Raw genomic sequence first — 10,778 nt, forward strand, 5'->3', positions numbered from 1 at the left:
TAATTTATTAAATTAAATACTTAGAAAAATAAAAAAAAAGTTTTGCAACAAAATAATAAAAATATCAACCTGTGTAAAATTAGTCACTAAACGCTAATTTCCCCCCAAAAATGCAGCTTTTACGTAAATTGAGAGATTTTGTTCAGTCTCGACGGCGACGATCCACTCCACCGGCAACGAGTTTGGCCGGTTAAGGAGTCGAGCTTGAACTATGCGGCAGCAACGCGTGGTCCGATGATGATAAGCAAAACTGACCAAACTGAAGGAAATGAGACGAAAAAAAAAGCAACAGCATGCGCGGGGGATGATGGGCGTTGTTGCATTTGCATACAGGTTTGGTGTGATTGAACTGGGGAGATTTACGTTTATTTTTTTCGTTGGAAATTTTAATACAAGCGTGATGATTAATTTTATCACCCGTGGTGTTGAAAATTGGAACCGGATGCTTGGAGTGATTCCATCTAGAGGAAAGTGATGGTTTGTAAATCATTACATGAAAACGTCGGCAAAATTTGTAATCAATTTTTAATAAATGGGCACAACAAGAAACTTTATGGAATTGATACAATCCGGGTTCGCAACGACTGATTATTTTTGAATCTTTCTGGTTTTGGCCTGGGTGCTGAAAAGACAGAATGCGTAGCGTGATTTTCGAAGGCATAACTGAATCAACAAAACGTTTTGTTGATTTGAAAATCAAGATTTTTGTTGAATCAACGCTAAACGTCAAAGTAACTTTTTCAAAACAACATAAGATTTTTGTGGAATTAAGAAAATCAAGGTTTGTTTCAACGCAAAATCGGCGTTGATTACATTCAACAAAAATTTTGTTAAATCAAACCTCGTACAGGCTGATTTTACAAAATATTTTTCTGCGTGTGGATCTGTTGATGTTAAAGTTTTCGCTGAAAAATTAAGTGCTTCGCGCATTTTTTGTTCGTACTAAATGATTGGCGGCCAAAAGAGGCTTTTTCTGTTTTCCACGTGATAACAGAACAAAATAAATTATAGATCAATCACAATACTTGCCACTTCTTGGTAGCATTTTGAGAACAGTAAATTGGTTCCGCTTTGACAGTTCTAAATTGAGGCCGCTTTGCAAACCACTATTCTGCACCCAGGTTTTGGCGAGCAGTCTTGTCATCAAAGAAAAACAGATTTTTTCTCTACTTCACCGACGTTTCGGCCTTTATTTTAAGGCCTTCTTCAGAGGTTAACTAAAAATGTCAAGCTTTTACAATTTGTGCAAACATGTTAGTATTTCACAATACCTTACAAAACAATATTAAATTAACTCTTTAAACAGTGATGTGCAGCAAACGTAAAGGACAATTTCACAATAGGACTAAAACATTTTTGACAAGAAACAGACAACTAGTAAGTACATAAAAACACAATCAAAACATACAAATTGTAAATGCATTAAATGATTTGGCATCGTGTTCAGGGGTTACATACAATTTTTCATATTTCCGAATATTTGTTAAATCCTTTAAAAAGATGAATTCCATGAAGATGAATGAAGTGTTTTCAAAATGCAGAGATTTTGCAAGCAAAATGAGCGCTTCCCACTCACGGACGGGAATGTCAAGTACCAATTTTGAGGGGAAAATCACCCAAGCACAGCGACCGGTGTCGGTTGCGAAAAAGGAGGGGAAGTAGAGAACCAACACCCTATATAAGAAAGAGAGGGACCACACCCAAAGTTAAAGAACGAGGGGATAGTCCTCATGAAAAGAAACGTGAGGAAAGTGCTATATTGCGAGAGTATAGTCCTTTCGCGTGTTCATTCGTTCATTGGAACAGTTCATCCTATTGATTATATGGACAAATGACCGACACTTAGTCACCGAACCATGGTGGCTCATACGGCAAAGAAACGGTTCAGTATGCCGAAGGTCTTGGGTTCGAGTCTCGATATCGATACTTTTTTTTTGATAGATGAACTTTTTTGGAAAATGAACCATGAGTAAAGTACTCTCGGTAATTTCGGGATTTATCCTCTCCGTCCGCACACACTACCTCTCGTATGCCGATGCCCAGTTCTGGGTGCAGAACTGCAAAAGAAGCGCGCATCGCCTTCTAGTCGTCACCGTCAGCCAGTTGCCTCTCGATGGCCGGACCGTTTGGATCTTTCGTGGTACGGGGTGAGGACTTCCTAACTCTTCGGAGTTGCCTCACTCCCCGTCCCTCGTCCCACCCGGGGGGGGGGAGTCTGCAACAACAAAGCGTCGCCTACTGCCTTCTCGCCGAACAGTTGCCTCTCGTAGGCCAAGCCGTGGTTGTCAAACAAGAGGAAGGGTGTGAGGACTCCAAACTTTTCGGAGTTGCCCTCACTCCCCGTCTTTCGTTCTACCCGAGATGAGTCGGTGAAATGCCTTTCAGGAACAAATGTGGTCTTCAGGGGTGACGGATTGCACAGCATTCTGAGGCTGCCCTCACCCCCAACCCCTCTCCCTTCCCCTCATTCTGCTACCAAACATTCATTCGATTCGCGAAAAAATCGTTTTTCGTTCTTCTCTTTCATTCCTCCACTCGATGTTGTTGTCTAGTCAAAGATTTACCAACATATTCGAAGTTTGTCTACATGGCAGCTGCGGTTTTGTTCGCATTAGATTTGCCATCTCTTTCTAGTAAAAGTCAACTTAATCGGAATTCAATTCGAATCGTATACGAATTACGTTTCAACAACCGATACGTACACGGTCCGATTGAGTTTACTGGTTTACTGGATGGTGGGAGGGGGGTGTTGGGGGGAGGGGGCATCTCACGATTCACGATCTCATTCCGTTAATGTATTTCAAGTATCAAGCTAATTCTTCAAAATTAAGCTATGGAAAACTCTATGTCCACATATCAAAACTTTACGTAGTCTACGCCATTCCGGTTATGTTTGTGACATAACTACTTTGACTTTTTTATATAAAATAAGCTCAAACCTCGCTTGTGAGTCATCAGTTTTATTTATTACGAATATTGAGAAATGTTTGTATGTGCTGCTTCTATGTACAATCTAACCTAGCTTTTGATGATCCATTTGATGACTACTTGCACAATGAAATTATTTAAATAATCGATTTTTTCAATGTTGAATTTTGTAAACATGTCTAGCCATTGACAAAATGAAGGTGAATTTTGCGGTTGCACCAGTTTTCAGATGAGCAATTCTCTACGAAATAGGTCTTTTTTTATTGAACAAAACTTTTTTGGTGCATTTGGTATGCCCAAAGGAGTCATTTTGCATCAATAGTTTGTCCATATGATTTTTCATAAAAATTTGGCAGCTGTCCATACAAAACAAAAAAAAAAGATTTATCAGAAATCTGTATCTTTTGAAGGAATAGGTATCCGTACCTACACTGAACCTACCTTGAAGGAATAGGTATCCGTACACTACACTGAAAAAAAATGATACACGTTATTTTTTTTAACCTTAGTTACTGAGGTATTGCCATGAAAAGATTCAAAAACAAGAAAATTGAAGTTTTCTTAGGCTGGTACAAATATTTTTTAAAGTTTTTGTCACCCCCCCCTTCAAAATTGGCCCGAAAAATCAGGAGGCAAAAAAAATATTTGTACAATAAACTTCAAAATTTCAATGAAAATTCAAGGGCAACCAGCTGCAATCAAATTAAAATACATTCTCCTGCGTTTAAAATCATTTTTAGCATGTTTGGGTTTATTAAAAAATCTTAAGATTTTTTGAAAATTTTCGATGCAAAATCTTTTTTTTCGATACAATTTTTGTTTTTGTCAGATCTTAGATTTTTTGAAAACTAATGATTGCAAAACAAATGAACTAGTGTAAATGCATTTTAAAACACTTTTTTCATTTAAATGTGAAGATTATGGCTTGTAATTTAAATTTTTATATTTTTTTATTTTTTCGCCCCCCCCCCCTTGACCTCGGCCAGGGTCGAGGGACAAAAACTTTTTTAAATATTTGCATCGGCCTTAGTGTCACCCAAACAACCCACTATTTTCTAGTATCGATATCTCAGCAACGGATGTTAACATATGAAACATTCCTGAAATTTTCGGAAATTAACGAAAACAATATTTTCAAATCTTTCAAATCAATCCTAACATTTCAAAAGAACGTAACATTGAATATTGAAAATGTGGGCAAACATGTGCACTAATTAAAAAAAAAAGAATAACGGCGACTATCCTCAAAACAGTTACCTAAAAATGTCTATAACTTGAAAACGATGCACTTTATCAAAATTCCACTAAAGTACTTTTTGATTGCAAATTCGGTTGTACATATCAAAATGAAGTTGAAAATTTTTCGCGACAAAAAATTCATAACTCGGTCATTTTTTTTTGCAATTTGTATGGAACATTATATGGACAAACTAATGATGCAAAATAGCTTCTTTGGGCATACCGAAGGCACCAAAAAAGTTTCAGCCGAATTAAATAAGAAGAAAACGACTGATTTCATAGAGAATTGCTCATACAATAAAATAATTTGATTCAAATATCCAAAAATATCTAAACTTCACGTAGGACAATTTAAGGAAAAACGATTTGCAATATTGTTCAATTCTTGTACAAATTTCCCATGATTGAACAGATTTGCTGGAAACCGTTGACGCAATAGTATTTTGCAACGAATCCGCTGTAACGATGACCGCACGTTGCGTGACAAGTTATCCGTTCAGCTAATTCGTTCGTTATTAATCAATTACTTCCAACCAGAGATTATGTTGTTAGCTGTATCGTTCGGTATTGACGGTCTTAGACGCGGTCCTCATTGATTAGCTAGCCAATTGTGTCGGACGCAGTGATTGATTGATTTCAAAATATATTTATAGGAGGCGGCAAACGGGGTCTTTTGATTTTACACTGATTGATTGAGGAATTATTTTTATAGGTTCTTTATAGAGAGATTGTTGATTCAGTGCATACAATACCTTCAAGCATTATATAAATTCATTCGAAAGTGATTCAAATTTAAAGTTGTGAAATCATTTTTAAGGCTACATTTTATCCAGCAGTACTATTTTTTAAAAGATCATTTTGTAACATTTTTTTGTTGTTTTGAACACAATTTGCAATTTGCAATTTTTTGTACTAGTTAAAAGACTACAGTGCCACTCTGTCCAAAAACCTTGACCAAATGCAAATTCGCAATGACGTTTCTGCAGGTTGTCTGACAAACAATCGAATCACTGGGGCGCAACACATTCAACAAAACTACGGGTAAAACCATATTTTAGTTACGCCTGAACCAAACGCATCACGAATTAACTGCAAAGTCTTTTGAATAATAATACAGAGAGAAAAAAAAACCAGCACAGTACTGAACAACCACTGACTGACCATACGGTGCTAAATTGCTGAAAAGTCAAAAGGCTACCTTCACCGTTCAGCAGTTTTGAATAGATTTTAAACCCTGATGGGGTTCGCTTGGAGCTGGGTTGACCATCGTCCACCTCCACATTTTTTTGTTGCTCTCACTGATGCTGGCCGGTGTTAGTTAGTCTTCTGGGAATGGCGATGAGCTGCATTGCTGGTAGGGGGGGGTTAAACTTTAGTTAGTTTTAGTGTCAAATTTTGATCATTGCATTTGTATGTTTATTTCAGTTGAAAAAAAAGCTTAATTATTTTTCATAACATTCGCATGAAATGACAATTTCCCCTAGCGCATGCAGGGTCAACACTTTGGTCACACAAAACCCCAAATACTACGGTGAGCGTACTCCAATTTATTTATACGCGCACGTAATGCGGTCAAGTTGCGCGAAAGGGCATAGAAGATGCGCGCATAAGTTTGTTGGTCACTACACCAACTCTTGCTCTTGGCGCTAGAGATGATTTCGTTTCCCCAACAATAATTCGAATTGTGGCGTCGGCATGTGATGTAAGCCCAGGGTGGATGACTTCATTAAATTCCGGCGATATATTGGTTGATATATTAAATTACTCAAAACAAAAACAAGCTGAACAAGTTATATTGTTGAACTTACAATTTTGATGATTTTTTTGGAAACATTTAATCGCACTAATTTAATGGCAAATGTCAGGCTGACGTTTTGCGAAAAAGAGTCAAACCCCGCCCAACTTTTCACCGACATGAGAAAACTTACAAAAAAAAATCAAACACGAAGAAATCCTCCAAAATTATAAATTTAACAATACGGGTCTAGTTTACTTTTTGATTTCAATCTATCCCATTGTAGATAGGTGGAAATCTAATTGATTGATATATTTTTTTTTCTATTCAAAAATTTTTTTTCAAAATTTTTTAAAATTTTATTTTTTGTATTTTTTAATCCGACTGAAACTTTTTTCGTGCCTTCGGTATGCTCAAAGAAGCCATTTTGCATCATTAGTTTGTCCATATAATTTTCAATACAAATTTGGCAGCTGTCATACAAAAATGATACATGAAAATGTAAAAATCTGTATCTTTGAAAGGATTTTTTTTGATCGATTTGATGTCTTCGGCAAAGTTGTAGGTATGGATAAGGGCTACACTGAAAAAAAATTATACACAGTAAAACAATTTTTGGTGAATTTTAATTTCATTTTTGTCACTAAAACTCGATTTGCAAAAAACACTATTTTTTATATGTTTTAGGGGACATCAAATGTCAACTTTTCAGAAATTTTCAGAGTGTGCAAAAAATTTTTGGCGGAGCTATGAATTTTTGAATCAATACATTTTTTTTTTCAAAAAATCAAAACTTTTTTGAAAATAGTCGAAAGTTGACGTAATTTTCAACGTTTGGTCCTTTTGAAATGTTAGTCTTGATTTAAAAACGTTGAAATTGTTGTTTTCGGAAAGATCGGAAAATTTCACGATTGATTCATATCTTAACATTGTAAATCGAACCATCAGTTGTTGAGATATCGTTCCTGTTCTTTGCCAGGCTATAATCCTGCTCTAAAAATGAACTTTTTATTAAAAGCTCAAAGACCCACCTTCATGTTTACTATACATATCGACTCAGAATCGAAAACTGAACAAATGTCTCTGTGTGTGTGTGTGTGTGTGTGTGTGTGTGTGTGTGTGTGTGTGTGTGTGTGTGTGTGTGTGTGTGTGTGTGTGTGTGTGTGTGTGTGTGTGTGTGTGTGTGTGTGTGTGTGTGTGTGTGTGTGTGTGTGTGTGTGTGTGTGTGTGTGTGTGTGTGTGTGTGTGTGTGTGTGTGTGTGTGTGTGTGTGTGTGTGTGTGTATGCGTGTGTGTATGTATGTATGTGACCAAAATTCTCACTTAGTTTTCTATGCACTGGCTGAACCGATTTTGAACAAACCGATAACTGATAACTAGTTCAAAAGCTATGTATAAAAATGTGTTTCCACATATATTTGGATCTCATTTATATGCATGTAAACTATGTCCGGATCCATCATCCAACCAATCGTTGGTTAGGTAATAAAAAAAACTTTCGGACGAGTCCAAAACATTGAAGAACTGGCAACCCTGCATCGAGTTATTACCACTTAAGTTATATCTGTGTACTTATTTTTCTGGATTAAAAAAAAATAGCTGGAGTATGTGTCCAAACCACTAATATTACCCATTGTTGGTAAAAAGTGAGGAAGGCATCAACCACATAGGTGGATTAAGTTAGTTTTTGATCTTTGCATGGCAATATCTCAGCAACTAAGGGTCATACCAACAGAGTTTAAAAAAGCAAATTATAGAGAATTTTCTCAGCTTTTAAAAAATATTTTTTTCAAAAGTGTGCAAACATGTGCACTAATTAAAAAAAAATGAATAACTACGACTATTTTGAAAAAAGTTACCTAAAATGGCTATAACTTGAAAACGGTGCACTTTATCAAAATTTCACTAAAGTACTTTTTGATTGCAAGTTCGATTTTACATAGAAAAATGAAGTTGAAAAATGTTTGCGTTCATAAAAATACTGTTTTTTGCAAATCAGTTTTAAGAATGAGCATGGGCATGAGCATGAGAGACCACCCATGGTTGCCCCTCCGTTGCTGAACAGAACCGTTATTTCCTTTCAGCACTACTGATCATAGGCTTCGACGATCTAGTGGTGTTTCCCTTATCAACAGCATGTATGAATGCGCCGAAAAGATAAAACACCATGATTGCTAAAACTAGATCAGTTGCAAATAGGTCAAAGTCATTGGCCACCAGCGGCGCCCGCCATGTCAGTTTGTAGATCTCGATTTCAAGGGACGGGAATGTTAGTTAGCGCAGGTTGCTACTAGGGCAGCTGATTTACTCTGTGCTTACACCCCACAAGCGCCAGGAACCTGAAAATTTGTTAGTAGGATAGGGTGCTTGGTCAGGATTCATCATAGAAGATGATGATGCGACCCAAAATCGTAGTGTTTGTTGAAAGGTTTTATATATTATTCTCAAGGCAAACAATCGGATGCTGCGGATGAGACATTTCCCGTTTTACTGTTGTTAAATTTTAAATGAAATGGTTTAATCTTAGACAGCCGGCTGTGGAAAGATAAAGCCAAATAATGTTTATTTATAGAATGAGGTGTTAAACGCAATGCTGCAATGATAGCGTAGTCTGATTTTTAATTATATAACCATTTAATTCATAAATTTATTAAGGAATAGACGCTACGAACTCAACCATCAAATGCCTTCCGATCTTCTTTCTGTTAGCTAGATGAAGTATTGATTTTCGTTGCCTCTCGAGCTACGATGCTATGGAGAGGGCTTAACACACAAACAACCGACATCGAGCCCTCCGAGCTACGGAGCTATGGGAAGGTCTTTTCAACACAAAAAAAAGACTCGCGCATCACTCAACGTTCTTGATGAATCAAAATATTTTTTTACGCGATAAACCTAACGAACTCAACCGTCAAATTGTCTTCCAACCAGCGATGATGAAGAAAGGGCTTTCAGCACACAATAACTCATCGATTATGTTTTTTGCAAATCAGTTTCAATGACAAAAAGTAAAATTAAAATTCACCAAACATTTTTTTACATTGTGCTGATTTTTTATAAGTGTAGTCCTTATCCATACCTACAACTTTGCCGAAGACATCATATTGATCAAAAAAGTCTGCAAAAGATACAGATTTTTGAATTTTCATGCATAGTTTATGGATGGGCAGCTGCCAAATTTGTATGGAAAATTATATGGACAAACTAATAATGCAAAATGGCTTCTTTGGGCATACCTAAGGCTACCAACTCTTGCTGAGCAAAAATCCGTACACTTTGCCGATATGACACTATGGCATAACAAAAACTGTCAATCAATTATTTAGATAAATTAAATTTAATAAATCTGAGAATTAAAAATATAAAACTGTGTCGTTTTTACAGCTAACAAATTTCACAAAATGCTATCAGAGTGCTTATGACTTGCACGTTTAAAAGTGTTCATAAAATAAACCGTGAAAGGAACTCCAAAACTCTATTAGGTTATAAGAAATACGGAATTGTTAATTGATTATTTACTAATAAAATAAATTGAATTGAATTGAATTGAAATGTCAAGTTTGCTTTTACGAACAATATCGTTCTTAGTGTTTTCACGAACACTTTTCCAGAGTTTTTTTTTATTGAAAAGGTTTTATAACATGTGAAACACAACAGGAACAAAACAAAACTCTAGATTTGTTAAATGTTCAAATGTTTTCACAAGTTTTAGAAAGCCTTTAGAAATGGAATATATTTAGTAAGGAATTTCTAAAAGAACAATTCTAGAGTTTTTTTTAAAAGGTCCTATCATCATATGAAAGACAATAGTTCAAAAACTCTAGAATTATTGATAATCAAGTTTGAATTGAGGAAACTCCGGAAAACTCCCCCTTTTTAAATCAAACTCACAGAAAAATAAAAATTTCTAGTTAACAAAAGCTTCGACCAAATCAAAAAAGCAATTCAATGATTAAAAAGTTGTTAAAATTCCGTACAAATCCGTATTATGCGTAAAATTCCCTACAAAAATTCCGGCTTGTTAAAAATCCGCGAAGAGGTTCAAAAATCCGTATGGTAAGGAAAAAATCCGTACAGTTGGTAGCCTTAGGCATACCGAAGGCACGAAAAAAGTTTCAGCCGGATTAAAAAAATACAAAAAAAAACGAATGACCGAAATCTCAGAGAATTGTTCACCATCCTGAACTCTACTGCGAAAAACGCATTTTTTAGTCTTCTAAAACATCAAAAAGTTTCGATGATAAAAATACGTATTTGGGGAATCTAACTTTAAGTCTAATGAAAAATTCGTGATTTTTTCCGTTCACTTTAAAAAAAATATCCGATCATAACATACAACTTTACCGAAGACATCAAATTGATCAGATTATCCCTTCTCAAGAAAGAGAATTTTGAATATTCTCAGCCCGCAAATTGTTTGGAGCCAAGTATGGAAAAAAAAAAATAATGTTGTAAAATGGCTTCTTTTGACAAAAATACAAAAAGGCGTTTTGCGAAAACGTAGAACATTACTTCTCTACCTAGTAGACCAAAAAAGGGACATCCACCCTACTTTAAATATATGAAAAAATTTACCTAATTAAGCCAATTTCAGATCTCATGCTTTCAAACATTCCAACAAATTTAGAATTGCTCCAGATTGATAAGTCCAGTTGCAACATTCATTCAGAAATGATGTGTTCGATTGCTATTCTGCCAATCCGACAAAATAGTCAAAACATTTCATTATCTCCCCGTGGATAAGACAAATTCACTGCCAATATCTTTACAGCCCTCGTACAGCTCACGCGGATTGCGTATTTGGGATTTGGGCCTGATAATGGTTCTCTAGATAAGGGTCAATCTTTCTATAAATCCAGCAGGTCGGGAATAATCGA

This window comes from Culex quinquefasciatus, chromosome 2 (genome assembly GCF_015732765.1).
Source record: "Culex quinquefasciatus strain JHB chromosome 2, VPISU_Cqui_1.0_pri_paternal, whole genome shotgun sequence".
Classification (NCBI taxonomy): Eukaryota; Metazoa; Arthropoda; class Insecta; order Diptera; family Culicidae; genus Culex; species Culex quinquefasciatus.